At 35.7% G+C, this 17,409-nt stretch overlaps 2 non-coding genes across 2 annotated transcripts; both read right to left on the bottom strand.

The window, feature by feature from the left end:
- Positions 1–6,314: 6,314 nt before the first annotated feature.
- Trnas-gcu (transfer RNA serine (anticodon GCU)) lies at positions 6,315–6,396 on the bottom strand. Its single transcript has one exon. It is a non-coding gene; the product is annotated as a tRNA-Ser (tRNA).
- Positions 6,397–14,027: 7,631 nt separating this feature from the next.
- On the bottom strand, positions 14,028–14,109 carry Trnas-gcu (transfer RNA serine (anticodon GCU)). Its single transcript has one exon. It is a non-coding gene; the product is annotated as a tRNA-Ser (tRNA).
- Between the last annotated feature and the right edge of the window lie 3,300 nt (positions 14,110–17,409).

Here is a 17,409-nt window from a genome sequence, read left to right as displayed (position 1 = left end):
CTTCCCCACCCCCAGACAAAAATGAGTGTTTGTCTCCCTGGCCCTCACTAGCTGCTAAATCCCACAGTCAGCTTGCGGTCTTCTTTGCGCTCCCTGTGAAAAATACATACTGAACCACCCCTGCGATCCCACCCAAAAGTGCCGAAAAGTTTTGACCTCTGACATGACATTGCCATATTAAAAATGGAATTTATTTTGTTTCAATTTTTCGTTAATCCGTACACTATGTGCTCTTAAAAGGCAAATTTACACATTTCCAGTGATTACATGTTTCCAAACTTGATATCCTGCTCCGGAAGGAAACGGAGGCTGGTTCTCGAAAATTAAACTTTAGATGAGCCTGTAAAATAATTGTGGTGTATATGAATAGAGGTCATACAATTTGCTATCAATTTTGGGATACATAGTATTTCTTCAATTGGTCACGGTGGGGTTTGATTCTTTTGTGTCATTCTAAAGGTATACTTTCTATTATACAATTGTAAGTTTTCTGTATTTTTCGCTTTGATCTCAGGATTTGATTCACAAACAACGTCCTAAACACAAACAATTCCTGCCTTTATAAGTTATGTGAACATGAATATTTTCCAACCACATGAATTATCAGAATTTAAAATGAGAGGTTGTTCAAATACAGCCAGAAACATCGATATTCATGTTGACATTATATCAAATGTGTTCCCATGCACAAAAACATTTGTCTGTGAAACATATGGAGGACATTTAAGTGCTGCTTATTTAAGGACATGAAAAATAAGTCCCTTTCAACTTCATATTTAGAACAGTAGATAAACAGTTATCAAGGGTATAAGAATAATAATACTAATACTAATAATAATAATAATAATAATAATAATAATAATAATAATAAATTAAGAAGAATGGCACATTTGGTTGTGAAAGTCCCATCTGATATATGCTCCTTAGTAAAACGCAATCCTCCTTTCGGATTCGCCATTTATTCAATTGTTGCAGGAGGGGGTCAATCGTTTTTCTTTTGTCGAACCAAGGGAGGCAACTAATGGAACTAGAACGTTCATTATAAACAATTGATTAGGTAGTCAACTAATGCAGCTAAGAGGTTAGTGTTGTTGTTTCCATAAAATGTTTTACCGGGGTGTACTAGACTTTATGACTGCCTTAAATCCCAAACACGCCCATATATCATTGTCATAAATAAGATGTATCAATTATTTTCTACTACTCGATATCGGATTATTTTAAACAAGGAAATGTGTCTTTCTCAATGAAACAATATGTGACTTTGCATAATCCGATCGAGAGCTATCTGCAATGTGTTGTTCGATTCAAGCTACCCTGTCTATAATTACGGCAAATTGGACATTCAGTTATTTGTGAGACGCATTGACATCGAAAGACAAACTGACTGAAGAGAGTTTTGGAGTATGAATCTCTGGTCACAAGAAATCTACGTCAGCGCGGAATGAATAGATGTGATCATGTGACTAGCTTTAGAAATACGCCCTACCTATGCTTAGGACATAACAACTTTCACGATCCAATCAGTCAACGAAAAAACAAAATGTCTTTCTATGTAGTTGTGCCGAAAGTTTCAAATTTGTATGAGGTTACGTTGCCAAATAAAGAGTATAATCTAAAGTGGAATTGGCAGTGATAACTATGACTGTACTTCCTCATATTCTGACACTATTATTGTATAAATACGTCGCCTACCTGCACACGTTTCCGACGAAGAGATAGGTATCAAGATAAGAGAATACGGAGTGGAATTCCTATCTCCCATTCAGGATAGATACTACCCTAGAAATCGTGTGACAGACGTGACGCATTTTTGTTTTGGATATTTAATTTTGATTGTTTGTTATTTTTTAAATATTTATTATTTGTTATTTCATGTTTTATTTCGTATTCTAGAGAAATTATTTGTTACATTTTACAATACTTGCTGGTTTTACATCTTTTCTATTACTTAGGTTAAGAACATAGATTTGTAATATTATGTAAAATACAGTTTTCCAAAAGAGATAAAATCTTAGCCCTACAGTCGGAAGCATCAAACTGTAAGTGACCATTAGTTCGTTAAGTTATTGCATGATAATCAAGTAAAGGTGCGCTCTTTTTGTCTTGACCCGGGTCGCATGATGACAGATTGCACAGATTTCGTGTGCCACAAGTGTTGGAAACAGCGTCATGTTCCTAGGAAGTACAAAAGGCCAAGCTCTGACAATTGTGGAAATTTTCTTTATTTGTGTTCATGTGGGAAATATGACTTAAGAAATACAACTGCCTAAAGATGTTACATGCTAAATGATTAAATTGAAGAAATTAATTACCGAATTGCTGACGTTGCCACAAAGGAAGATAGATTGGGGATTCAAGTTGTAGAAGATGATGAACACGAGGTTGATGAAGTAATACAGGGTGCAGATGGTGAAGAAAGAGGTGATGAAACTGATCAAGAAAAAGCTTTTCACAGAGTCAACCATTCATACTGGTATCTCTTTTACGACAATTCGGGTTTGGTGACAGTTTTAGTTAATGGATACAAATATTTTATATTGAAATTAGAAACAGTGTTAAATGCATTTAATGAAAGCCTTTTCAATTAAACATTCAGTCCTCCAAAGTTGCCCTATACTAACTATACTATATTTATTTGAAGCGGAACATTTAGGGCTCGCTATAATTATAAATTATTATGTCAATGTTGCTCTATTTCTATTGTCTAGCAGTACAAGTAAAGTCTTTCAACATGCCGATGGTACAACCATGACATTAGCAAAGAAAGAATCTATTAATCAATCATTTATTGTACTTGGTTTATATTGTAAAGGATCTGGTTCAAAAGGGAATAAAGAAAACAAACGGAACTTTTATTTAATTCATCAGGCAGTCTCTGTTGAATTCTGCAGACAGCTCCAATTTCAACATTGTGATCACGTTATCTTAATTTTGGGAACTAGTGCTGGAGCTCAGTTAGAATAACACTTTGTCTAAAATTAAAACTTATTACACAGAGGTGATACTAAATTGTATGACTTCTGTTCATGTATAGCACAAATGTTTTACTCGCTTTTAAGTAGCTTGATTGTCCGTAAACCAGCCGCTGTTTCCTTTTGGAGTAGGGTATTTTGTTTTGGAAACATTTACTCACTAGAAAAAATACATTTGCCACTCTAGTATCACCCTTAACGTTCAACTGGTATTATATATAGCATTACCGATAGAGAACAGCCTTATCAGAGAGAAGTTTTAATCGGAAAGAATGGTGTTAGATGCACACTGCATTTAACACTGTCTTTAATATCGGCTGAATAAAAATTTGACCAAATCCAAAATTTATGTGAATGAGACAAACTTTTGACTCTGTCAAAAACGTTGCTTTTATCAATTTTTAAGGTATATCCCTCGATGTTGTCCCTCTAGGTCATAGCAATGACATCTCCTACAGTGAATGCTGTATCAGCAATATCCCTTCAAATTATAGAGCATGTCTGAATTAGAGGCATAATTTTGGGTAATACCCATTTCAAACCATGAGCCATAACCCTCGTCAAAATAGTATCATCTACATTAAATAGTCTCATAGGTCGCCAATATTTCCAGCTTCTTTAGTCGCTCTTGGTGTTGTAAAAAATGATATTGTATCAAATCTCACTGTCCATGACGTAATTGATTCCTTGTTAACGATCTGAAGAAGAAAAAATCTCTAACAGGTTATCATATTCATAATTTAAAACGTTGTAAAATACAACTACTTTATCGATTTAACCAGACCAAAATATCTAATTTTAGACATTATATTTATAGCTGCATGTATTTTATCAACCCTTGTATGACCCTACTCAAATACGTATCATCAGCAGGTACGGATGAATTTACCAAGATTAAAACTGATTCTTTACAACTCTCATCAACTGTGTTCGATAATTACAAAATACAATAAAACTTATAAATGCATTTTAATATTTGATTTTCATTTGAAACAAGTGAGCCAAAGTCATCAATGGATTCATTAATAACATTTCGCTTTTGTTGATATTTTTCAGGATTTGGAAAGTATTTGCTATTTGCGTCACTTTCAATCACCAAACTGGATTAAAATCTCGGTATAACACCTCAAAACAATTTTATTTCTTAGTCACTTCATTGTTGTTCGAGTTCTTCCTATGTATTGATATCAAATGAATCTTTAGCGGTAAATTTTACAGAAAATAGAATCATTTTGTCTTGACATCTATACAATTCTTGGAAACTTTCTTTCTTTCTCTTCGTACTGTATAGGAGCGAGAATTCTTACTTTTATATTTTGCATTATCCACTAAGTGAGTTGTTCACTAAAATATTTTACTCTTTCCCTCAATAATAATAGATTTCACTCTACATACCTATTCATCATTACAAACATTATCTAATTTAAGTAAGTGCCTAATTTCTTCGTTGCATGTAGTTATTTTAGGATCGATCTCATAATGATGTACATGCATAACAAAATATTTTGCATACCAATATATAATTTGGAGGAATTTAAGATATAATCCATCCTGCACTGCCATAGTTCGCATAGTACCATTCTCTCTTGATCTCCAAAGATCGTAAATATTGCTATCAACTGTAATTATGAAGCTCTCGAATAGCAATATCATCGATACGTATGTGTTTGTTATGCTGATCAATTGCAGCTATTGTAACCACCTACCAAGGTAGTGCTATAACTCGTATTGGTCTCCACAATTGTTGCACACGGTATTAGTGGATCAGATACTGTTTTATATGCAACGTGCACTCCATAAAGTCGGCCTTTGGATATAACTTCTAGAAACCTAAGATCGTTGTGTTCACCGAAAAGTCGTCTGACTACAAACGAAACAAGTGAAAATGGTTCTTGGATTTTGAGAGTGCTCCAGAAACAGCAGTTATGTAGACATTTTGGTGTTAACGTGTCTAAGTATAGCAGATTATATACAAAACTTAAAGAGGTTAAAGATAAACTTGCAAGTACGTTATTGGTTTTATTAATATTGGAGTACACAGGTATGGAATTAGTCGGCTCACAAATTATATTTTCCATGAAACTACCGCGATTCCATGAACGTTGTATTATTGTGAAACTTAATTTAACCCTAGCCCTCAGAATATAAGTGAACTGGAGAGAGTCCATTGCTTGTGCGCTATACATCTGGAAGGTATTACGTTCACATGTTCATACTTGATGTACCTGTGTACCTTTTAGAAGAAGAAATAAGTAGAAATTAGAAAGAATATGAAGAGGAATATCTATACCCCGGTCAACATAGACACCAATCTGATAAAATCAGATCTCCGCTGTCCTACGTGAAGATGTGACGACGACCACTGAAGAATGACATTCAGGTGACCATTACATTAGCCAATGGAAATGCAACTTTCAAAAAATCTGAAAGTGAATCAAATCGTTCGATACACATTCATCCTTTTCACCCACGGTGCTCTTTCTCAAAACGCAAAGATATTAGACCTCATCTGACTGGTTGATAAAATTAGCAATTATGGTAATAGCATAGGTACCAGAATATGCCTTCTAAGCGATCGCTGTCAGATCTTCATTTGGTAACAGCGGAGATCTGATTTTAATCAGTTTGGTACACAGGTACTTAAAGTATGAACAGGTGAAAGGACAGCTACATAAACGAACATTTTCCCCGTCATTTCTTCTACACTTCTGATAACATCAGTTTCTTTGACCTTCTTAACATTAACCGCAATTGTAGATTGTTGTCCAAGACTATCCGAGTATACAAACGTACAGTCTCCTGTTACTTAAAATTTGACCATCGTTTTAATGGGTATTACACACACTTCTAGTAAACAGACACATACGCGTGTGCTTTGGTGCCGTTTTGGAATTTTGGAAACAACTCACCCCTTACCCTCCCAAACCTTAACTTGATCCCTTTTGCCTTGCTCGCAACCCTAAATGTTTCTGCTAATCGGCCGATTCGCGGCATTGATATTTGGCTACACTTCCCGCATGCATGTTAGCACTACTGGGACTTTATTTCAATGCCAAGAAATGTTGTTGTTTTTTTTTTTCTCCTGTGGGAGATAAAATGTTCCACACGCACAAAAAGTACAACTCGATTATAAATATGCAGCCGGAACAGGTCAATACACAAACCTGTCACAAACATGCACAAAACGTCAGTCCATTCAAGACACAAACCACCAAAAAAAAATCATGGAGACATCATTAGGCGTGTTTTCTTTCTGACGTGACGATATCACATTACAATATTGATGAATACGGTTTGTAGTCATAACTAAAAGTTCTACACATCAGATAAAATGTATATCGACGAAGATGGGATTCGAACCCACGCGGGGAGACCCCAATGGATTAGCAGTCCATCGCCTTAACCACTCGGCCACCTCGTCCGGTGTATTTTGATGAGTACACTATTTATGTAGGGAGTGATCTATAGCTACCTGGCCTAAACCACACACAACTTTTGTCTGATATTCACGATTCAATATATGTCTTTTTCAGACAGAAAAAAATTCTAACCGTCGAACCATCCTAGCTCTAACTGATGTGCACATAAAGAACCTAGTGCATGATATTCTTTCAAAGAAGAAATATATATCTTCAGGTAAATTAAAACAATTCTCCTGGCTGGGAGAAAACTCAACATTACCCACCTACCCACCCAATAAACAGAAACAAATACATGGTCGGTCCCTTAGTGAGCAAGCATGTTCATATCAATGGATTGTTAGGCAAGGGAAAAAACTCGTACGAACATTCGTTGTATTCATCACTTCGGTAAGTATTACATCAGATAAGTGAATATCAGTTCCATTTTTTTAAAGTTATAAAAATCAATGTTTTCTAACAGCAGAGCCGAGTGGCCGAGTGGTCTAAAGCGCTCTCCGTCACGGATCACTGCCATCTCACCTCTGTCTGCGTGGGTTCGAGTCTCGGGCTCGGCCAATGTGGACATGTGAGAAAGCTTGCCGGTAGCTTCTCGTGGGTCGGTGGTTCTTTCCGGGGTTTTCCCGGGTTCTTCCTCCACCATTAATACTGGCCGCCATGTATAGCCTATCTTGTGCTGAAAAATGGCGTTAAACCCTATAACAACAACAATAACAACTAACAGCAGAGTGGCGCAGTGGAAGCGTGCTGGGCCCATAACCCAGAGGTCCGTGGATCGAAACCACGCTCTGCTAATCACTTTTATTTGGTTTTTGTTTTTTGTTTTTAATTTTAAATTCATAACATCAAATTATCATTTATCTTCAGGCACAAAAATATAAATAAAAGGCACATTCAGTAAATATGTATCTGATTTCATATATAAAATGTGGGTCAATGTAATTTATTTTTCACGCTTCAATGACGGCTTTTTTGGTGCGAATTTGGACCTTCTACACCGTTCTAGCAATAATAAAATGTCAAATGTACATGCAGCTAAAGTGAAATATAACAAAAGGTCAAGGTAACATTACTTTCACCCTTAAGCCATGTATTTTGTTGAGATCCTATATAGAAGTTGATACATGCATGTAAAATATTAAGTTCTTTTCTTTGGCACTGTATCAATTATTGTAGAGAATTTAAAGGTACAGAAAACAATTTGTCAAGGACATGATACAAGCAAAAGAAAAACAATGTGGCATGTAATGATATAGCATTGGAACGTTCGACAGTGATCAGGTGGACAAGCCTCCCCGTGTTTCCCACCCCACCGCCGGCATCACCCTTCCCCACCCCCAGACAAAAATGAGTGTTTGTCTCCCTGGCCCTCACTAGCTGCTAAATCCCACAGTCAGCTTGCGGTCTTCTTTGCGCTCCCTGTGAAAAATACATACTGAACCACCCCTGCGATCCCACCCAAAAGTGCCGAAAAGTTTTGACCTCTGACATGACATTGCCATATTAAAAATGGAATTTATTTTGTTTCAATTTTTCGTTAATCCGTACACTATGTGCTCTTAAAAGGCAAATTTACACATTTCCAGTGATTACATGTTTCCAAACTTGATATCCTGCTCCGGAAGGAAACGGAGGCTGGTTCTCGAAAATTAAACTTTAGATGAGCCTGTAAAATAATTGTGGTGTATATGAATAGAGGTCATACAATTTGCTATCAATTTTGGGATACATAGTATTTCTTCAATTGGTCACGGTGGGGTTTGATTCTTTTGTGTCATTCTAAAGGTATACTTTCTATTATACAATTGTAAGTTTTCTGTATTTTTCGCTTTGATCTCAGGATTTGATTCACAAACAACGTCCTAAACACAAACAATTCCTGCCTTTATAAGTTATGTGAACATGAATATTTTCCAACCACATGAATTATCAGAATTTAAAATGAGAGGTTGTTCAAATACAGCCAGAAACATCGATATTCATGTTGACATTATATCTAATGTGTTCCCATGCACAAAAACATTTGTCTGTGAAACATATGGAGGACATTTAAGTGCTGCTTATTTAAGGACATGAAAAATAAGTCCCTTTCAACTTCATATTTAGAACAGTAGATAAACAGTTATCAAGGGTATAAGAATAATAATACTAATAATAATAATAATAATAATAATAATAATAATAATAATAAATTAAGAAGAATGGCACATTTGGTTGTGAAAGTCCCATCTGATATATGCTCCTTAGTAAAACGCAATCCTCCTTTCGGATTCGCCATTTATTCAATTGTTGCAGGAGGGGGTCAATCGTTTTTCTTTTGTCGAACCAAGGGAGGCAACTAATGGAACTAGAACGTTCATTATAAACAATTGATTAGGTAGTCAACTAATGCAGCTAAGAGGTTAGTGTTGTTGTTTCCATAAAATGTTTTACCGGGGTGTACTAGACTTTATGACTGCCTTAAATCCCAAACACGCCCATATATCATTGTCATAAATAAGATGTATCAATTATTTTCTACTACTCGATATCGGATTATTTTAAACAAGGAAATGTGTCTTTCTCAATGAAACAATATGTGACTTTGCATAATCCGATCGAGAGCTATCTGCAATGTGTTGTTCGATTCAAGCTACCCTGTCTATAATTACGGCAAATTGGACATTCAGTTATTTGTGAGACGCATTGACATCGAAAGACAAACTGACTGAAGAGAGTTTTGGAGTATGAATCTCTGGTCACAAGAAATCTACGTCAGCGCGGAATGAATAGATGTGATCATGTGACTAGCTTTAGAAATACGCCCTACCTATGCTTAGGACATAACAACTTTCACGATCCAATCAGTCAACGAAAAAACAAAATGTCTTTCTATGTAGTTGTGCCGAAAGTTTCAAATTTGTATGAGGTTACGTTGCCAAATAAAGAGTATAATCTAAAGTGGAATTGGCAGTGATAACTATGACTGTACTTCCTCATATTCTGACACTATTATTGTATAAATACGTCGCCTACCTGCACACGTTTCCGACGAAGAGATAGGTATCAAGATAAGAGAATACGGAGTGGAATTCCTATCTCCCATTCAGGATAGATACTACCCTAGAAATCGTGTGACAGACGTGACGCATTTTTGTTTTGGATATTTAATTTTGATTGTTTGTTATTTTTTAAATATTTATTATTTGTTATTTCATGTTTTATTTCGTATTCTAGAGAAATTATTTGTTACATTTTACAATACTTGCTGGTTTTACATCTTTTCTAGTACTTAGGTTAAGAACATAGATTTGTAATATTATGTAAAATACAGTTTTCCAAAAGAGATAAAATCTTAGCCCTACAGTCGGAAGCATCAAACTGTAAGTGACCATTAGTTCGTTAAGTTATTGCATGATAATCAAGTAAAGGTGCGCTCTTTTTGTCTTGACCCGGGTCGCATGATGACAGATTGCACAGATTTCGTGTGCCACAAGTGTTGGAAACAGCGTCATGTTCCTAGGAAGTACAAAAGGCCAAGCTCTGACAATTGTGGAAATTTTCTTTATTTGTGTTCATGTGGGAAATATGACTTAAGAAATACAACTGCCTAAAGATGTTACATGCTAAATGATTAAATTGAAGAAATTAATTACCGAATTGCTGACGTTGCCACAAAGGAAGATAGATTGGGGATTCAAGTTGTAGAAGATGATGAACACGAGGTTGATGAAGTAATACAGGGTGCAGATGGTGAAGAAAGAGGTGATGAAACTGATCAAGAAAAAGCTTTTCACAGAGTCAACCATTCATACTGGTATCTCTTTTACGACAATTCGGGTTTGGTGACAGTTTTAGTTAATGGATACAAATATTTTATATTGAAATTAGAAACAGTGTTAAATGCATTTAATGAAAGCCTTTTCAATTAAACATTCAGTCCTCCAAAGTTGCCCTATACTAACTATACTATATTTATTTGAAGCGGAACATTTAGGGCTCGCTATAATTATAAATTATTATGTCAATGTTGCTCTATTTCTATTGTCTAGCAGTACAAGTAAAGTCTTTCAACATGCCGATGGTACAACCATGACATTAGCAAAGAAAGAATCTATTAATCAATCATTTATTGTACTTGGTTTATATTGTAAAGGATCTGGTTCAAAAGGGAATAAAGAAAACAAACGGAACTTTTATTTAATTCATCAGGCAGTCTCTGTTGAATTCTGCAGACAGCTCCAATTTCAACATTGTGATCACGTTATCTTAATTTTGGGAACTAGTACTGGAGCTCAGTTAGAATAACACTTTGTCTAAAATTAAAACTTATTACACAGAGGTGATACTAAATTGTATGACTTCTGTTCATGTATAGCACAAATGTTTTACTCGCTTTTAAGTAGCTTGATTGTCCGTAAACCAGCCGCTGTTTCCTTTTGGAGTAGGGTATTTTGTTTTGGAAACATTTACTCACTAGAAAAAATACATTTGCCACTCTAGTATCACCCTTAACGTTCAACTGGTATTATATATAGCATTACCGATAGAGAACAGCCTTATCAGAGAGAAGTTTTAATCGGAAAGAATGGTGTTAGATGCACACTGCATTTAACACTGTCTTTAATATCGGCTGAATAAAAATTTGACCAAATCCAAAATTTATGTGAATGAGACAAACTTTTGACTCTGTCAAAAACGTTGCTTTTATCAATTTTTAAGGTATATCCCTCGATGTTGTCCCTCTAGGTCATAGCAATGACATCTCCTACAGTGAATGCTGTATCAGCAATATCCCTTCAAATTATAGAGCATGTCTGAATTAGAGGCATAATTTTGGGTAATACCCATTTCAAACCATGAGCCATAACCCTCGTCAAAATAGTATCATCTACATTAAATAGTCTCATAGGTCGCCAATATTTCCAGCTTCTTTAGTCGCTCTTGGTGTTGTAAAAAATGATATTGTATCAAATCTCACTGTCCATGACGTAATTGATTCCTTGTTAACGATCTGAAGAAGAAAAAATCTCTAACAGGTTATCATATTCATAATTTAAAACGTTGTAAAATACAACTACTTTATCGATTTAACCAGACCAAAATATCTAATTTTAGACATTATATTTATAGCTGCATGTATTTTATCAACCCTTGTATGACAATACTCAAATACGTATCATCAGCAGGTACGGATGAATTTACCAAGATTAAAACTGATTCTTTACAACTCTCATCAACTGTGTTCGATAATTACAAAATACAATAAAACTTATAAATGCATTTTAATATTTGATTTTCATTTGAAACAAGTGAGCCAAAGTCATCAATGGATTCATTAATAACATTTCGCTTTTGTTGATATTTTTCAGGATTTGGAAAGTATTTGCTATTTGCGTCACTTTCAATCACCAAACTGGATTAAAATCTCGGTATAACACCTCAAAACAATTTTATTTCTTAGTCACTTCATTGTTGTTCGAGTTCTTCCTATGTATTGATATCAAATGAATCTTTAGCGGTAAATTTTACAGAAAATAGAATCATTTTGTCTTGACATCTATACAATTCTTGGAAACTTTCTTTCTTTCTCTTCGTACTGTATAGGAGCGAGAATTCTTACTTTTATATTTTGCATTATCCACTAAGTGAGTTGTTCACTAAAATATTTTACTCTTTCCCTCAATAATAATAGATTTCACTCTACATACCTATTCATCATTACAAACATTATCTAATTTAAGTAAGTGCCTAATTTCTTCGTTGCATGTAGTTATTTTAGGATCGATCTCATAATGATGTACATGCATAACAAAATATTTTGCATACCAATATATAATTTGGAGGAATTTAAGATATAATCCATCCTGCACTGCCATAGTTCGCATAGTACCATTCTCTCTTGATCTCCAAAGATCGTAAATATTGCTATCAACTGTAATTATGAAGCTCTCGAATAGCAATATCATCGATACGTATGTGTTTGTTATGCTGATCAATTGCAGCTATTGTAACCACCTACCAAGGTAGTGCTATAACTCGTATTGGTCTCCACAATTGTTGCACACGGTATTAGTGGATCAGATACTGTTTTATATGCAACGTGCACTCCATAAAGTCGGCATTTGGATATAACTTCTAGAAACCTAAGATCGTTGTGTTCACCGAAAAGTCGTCTGACTACAAACGAAACAAGTGAAAATGGTTCTTGGATTTTGAGAGTGCTCCAGAAACAGCAGTTATGTAGACATTTTGGTGTTAACGTGTCTAAGTATAGCAGATTATATGCAAAACTTAAAGAGGTTAAAGATAAACTTGCAAGTACGTTATTGGTTTTATTAATATTGGAGTACACAGGTATGGAATTAGTCGGCTCACAAATTATATTTTCCATGAAACTACCGCGATTCCATGAACGTTGTATTATTGTGAAACTTAATTTAACCCTAGCCCTCAGAATATAAGTGAACTGGAGAGAGTCCATTGCTTGTGCGCTATACATCTGGAAGGTATTACGTTCACATGTTCATACTTGATGTACCTGTGTACCTTTTAGAAGAAGAAATAAGTAGAAATTAGAAAGAATATGAAGAGGAATATCTATACCCCGGTCAACATAGACACCAATCTGATAAAATCAGATCTCCGCTGTCCTAGGTGAAGATGTGACGACGACCACTGAAGAATGACATTCAGGTGACCATTACATTAGCCAATGGAAATGCAACTTTCAAAAAATCTGAAAGTGAATCAAATCGTTCGATACACATTCATCCTTTTCACCCACGGTGCTCTTTCTCAAAACGCAAAGATATTAGACCTCATCTGACTGGTTGATAAAATTAGCAATTATGGTAATAGCATAGGTACCAGAATATGCCTTCTAAGCGATCGCTGTCAGATCTTCATTTGGTAACAGCGGAGATCTGATTTTAATCAGTTTGGTACACAGGTACTTAAAGTATGAACAGGTGAAAGGACAGCTACATAAACGAACATTTTCCCCGTCATTTCTTCTACACTTCTGATAACATCAGTTTCTTTGACCTTCTTAACATTAACCGCAATTGTAGATTGTTGTCCAAGACTATCCGAGTATACAAACGTACAGTCTCCTGTTACTTAAAATTTGACCATCGTTTTAATGGGTATTACACACACTTCTAGTAAACAGACACATACGCGTGTGCTTTGGTGCCGTTTTGGAATTTTGGAAACAACTCACCCCTTACCCTCCCAAACCTTAACTTGATCCCTTTTGCCTTGCTCGCAACCCTAAATGTTTCTGCCAATCGGCCGATTCGCGGCATTGATATTTGGCTACACTTCCCGCATGCATGTTAGCACTACTGGGACTTTATTTCAATGCCAAGAAATGTTGTTGTTTTTTTTTTTCTCCTGTGGGAGATAAAATGTTCCACACGCACAAAAAGTACAACTCGATTATAAATATGCAGCCGGAACAGGTCAATACACAAACCTGTCACAAACATGCACAAAACGTCAGTCCATTCAAGACACAAACCACCAAAAAAAATCATGGAGACATCATTAGGCGTGTTTTCTTTCTGACGTGACGATATCACATTACAATATTGATGAATACGGTTTGTAGTCATAACTAAAAGTTCTACACATCAGATAAAATGTATATCGACGAAGATGGGATTCGAACCCACGCGGGGAGACCCCAATGGATTAGCAGTCCATCGCCTTAACCACTCGGCCACCTCGTCCGGTGTATTTTGATGAGTACACTATTTATGTAGGGAGTGATCTATAGCTACCTGGCCTAAACCACACACAACTTTTGTCTGATATTCACGATTCAATATATGTCTTTTTCAGACAGAAAAAAATTCTAACCGTCGAACCATCCTAGCTCTAACTGATGTGCACATAAAGAACCTAGTGCATGATATTCTTTCAAAGAAGAAATATATATCTTCAGGTAAATTAAAACAATTCTCCTGGCTGGGAGAAAACTCAACATTACCCACCTACCCACCCAATAAACAGAAACAAATACATGGTCGGTCCCTTAGTGAGCAAGCATGTTCATATCAATGGATTGTTAGGCAAGGGAAAAAACTCGTACGAACATTCGTTGTATTCATCACTTCGGTAAGTATTACATCAGATAAGTGAATATCAGTTCCATTTTTTTTAAAGTTATAAAAATCAATGTTTTCTAACAGCAGAGCCGAGTGGCCGAGTGGTCTAAAGCGCTCTCCGTCACGGATCACTGCCATCTCACCTCTGTCTGCGTGGGTTCGAGTCTCGGGCTCGGCCAATGTGGACATGTGAGAAAGCTTGCCGGTAGCTTCTCGTGGGTCGGTGGTTCTTTCCGGGGTTTTCCCGGGTTCTTCCTCCACCATTAATACTGGCCGCCATGTATAGCCTATCTTGTGCTGAAAAATGGCGTTAAACCCTATAACAACAACAATAACAACTAACAGCAGAGTGGCGCAGTGGAAGCGTGCTGGGCCCATAACCCAGAGGTCCGTGGATCGAAACCACGCTCTGCTAATCACTTTTATTTGGTTTTTGTTTTTTGTTTTTAATTTTAAATTCATAACATCAAATTATCATTTATCTTCAGGCACAAAAATATAAATAAAAGGCACATTCAGTAAATATGTATCTGATTTCATATATAAAATGTGGGTCAATGTAATTTATTTTTCACGCTTCAATGACGGCTTTTTTGGTGCGAATTTGGACCTTCTACACCGTTCTAGCAATAATAAAATGTCAAATGTACATGCAGCTAAAGTGAAATATAACAAAAGGTCAAGGTAACATTACTTTCACCCTTAAGCCATGTATTTTGTTGAGATCCTATATAGAAGTTGATACATGCATGTAAAATATTAAGTTCTTTTCTTTGGCACTGTATCAATTATTGTAGAGAATTTAAAGGTACAGAAAACAATTTGTCAAGGACATGATACAAGCAAAAGAAAAACAATGTGGCATGTAATGATATAGCATTGGAACGTTCGACAGTGATCAGGTGGACAAGCCTCCCCGTGTTTCCCACCCCACCGCCGGCATCACCCTTCCCCACCCCCAGACAAAAATGAGTGTTTGTCTCCCTGGCCCTCACTAGCTGCTAAATCCCACAGTCAGCTTGCGGTCTTCTTTGCGCTCCCTGTGAAAAATACATACTGAACCACCCCTGCGATCCCACCCAAAAGTGCCGAAAAGTTTTGACCTCTGACATGACATTGCCATATTAAAAATGGAATTTATTTTGTTTCAATTTTTCGTTAATCCGTACACTATGTGCTCTTAAAAGGCAAATTTACACATTTCCAGTGATTACATGTTTCCAAACTTGATATCCTGCTCCGGAAGGAAACGGAGGCTGGTTCTCGAAAATTAAACTTTAGATGAGCCTGTAAAATAATTGTGGTGTATATGAATAGAGGTCATACAATTTGCTATCAATTTTGGGATACATAGTATTTCTTCAATTGGTCACGGTGGGGTTTGATTCTTTTGTGTCATTCTAAAGGTATACTTTCTATTATACAATTGTAAGTTTTCTGTATTTTTCGCTTTGATCTCAGGATTTGATTCACAAACAACGTCCTAAACACAAACAATTCCTGCCTTTATAAGTTATGTGAACATGAATATTTTCCAACCACATGAATTATCAGAATTTAAAATGAGAGGTTGTTCAAATACAGCCAGAAACATCGATATTCATGTTGACATTATATCTAATGTGTTCCCATGCACAAAAACATTTGTCTGTGAAACATATGGAGGACATTTAAGTGCTGCTTATTTAAGGACATGAAAAATAAGTCCCTTTCAACTTCATATTTAGAACAGTAGATAAACAGTTATCAAGGGTATAAGAATAATAATACTAATAATAATAATAATAATAATAATAATAATAATAATAATAAATTAAGAAGAATGGCACATTTGGTTGTGAAAGTCCCATCTGATATATGCTCCTTAGTAAAACGCAATCCTCCTTTCGGATTCGCCATTTATTCAATTGTTGCAGGAGGGGGTCAATCGTTTTTCTTTTGTCGAACCAAGGGAGGCAACTAATGGAACTAGAACGTTCATTATAAACAATTGATTAGGTAGTCAACTAATGCAGCTAAGAGGTTAGTGTTGTTGTTTCCATAAAATGTTTTACCGGGGTGTACTAGACTTTATGACTGCCTTAAATCCCAAACACGCCCATATATCATTGTCATAAATAAGATGTATCAATTATTTTCTACTACTCGATATCGGATTATTTTAAACAAGGAAATGTGTCTTTCTCAATGAAACAATATGTGACTTTGCATAATCCGATCGAGAGCTATCTGCAATGTGTTGTTCGATTCAAGCTACCCTGTCTATAATTACGGCAAATTGGACATTCAGTTATTTGTGAGACGCATTGACATCGAAAGACAAACTGACTGAAGAGAGTTTTGGAGTATGAATCTCTGGTCACAAGAAATCTACGTCAGCGCGGAATGAATAGATGTGATCATGTGACTAGCTTTAGAAATACGCCCTACCTATGCTTAGGACATAACAACTTTCACGATCCAATCAGTCAACGAAAAAACAAAATGTCTTTCTATGTAGTTGTGCCGAAAGTTTCAAATTTGTATGAGGTTACGTTGCCAAATAAAGAGTATAATCTAAAGTGGAATTGGCAGTGATAACTATGACTGTACTTCCTCATATTCTGACACTATTATTGTATAAATACGTCGCCTACCTGCACACGTTTCCGACGAAGAGATAGGTATCAAGATAAGAGAATACGGAGTGGAATTCCTATCTCCCATTCAGGATAGATACTACCCTAGAAATCGTGTGACAGACGTGACGCATTTTTGTTTTGGATATTTAATTTTGATTGTTTGTTATTTTTTAAATATTTATTATTTGTTATTTCATGTTTTATTTCGTATTCTAGAGAAATTATTTGTTACATTTTACAATACTTGCTGGTTTTACATCTTTTCTATTACTTAGGTTAAGAACATAGATTTGTAATATTA

Source organism: Sinohyriopsis cumingii, unplaced genomic scaffold, assembly GCF_028554795.1.
Source record: "Sinohyriopsis cumingii isolate HCF-2022 unplaced genomic scaffold, ASM2855479v2 utg002914l, whole genome shotgun sequence".
NCBI classification, from domain to species: Eukaryota; Metazoa; Mollusca; class Bivalvia; order Unionida; family Unionidae; genus Sinohyriopsis; species Sinohyriopsis cumingii.
The sequence above is the reverse complement of the archived record's forward strand: the minus strand, read 5'-3'. Positions and strand labels throughout refer to the sequence as shown.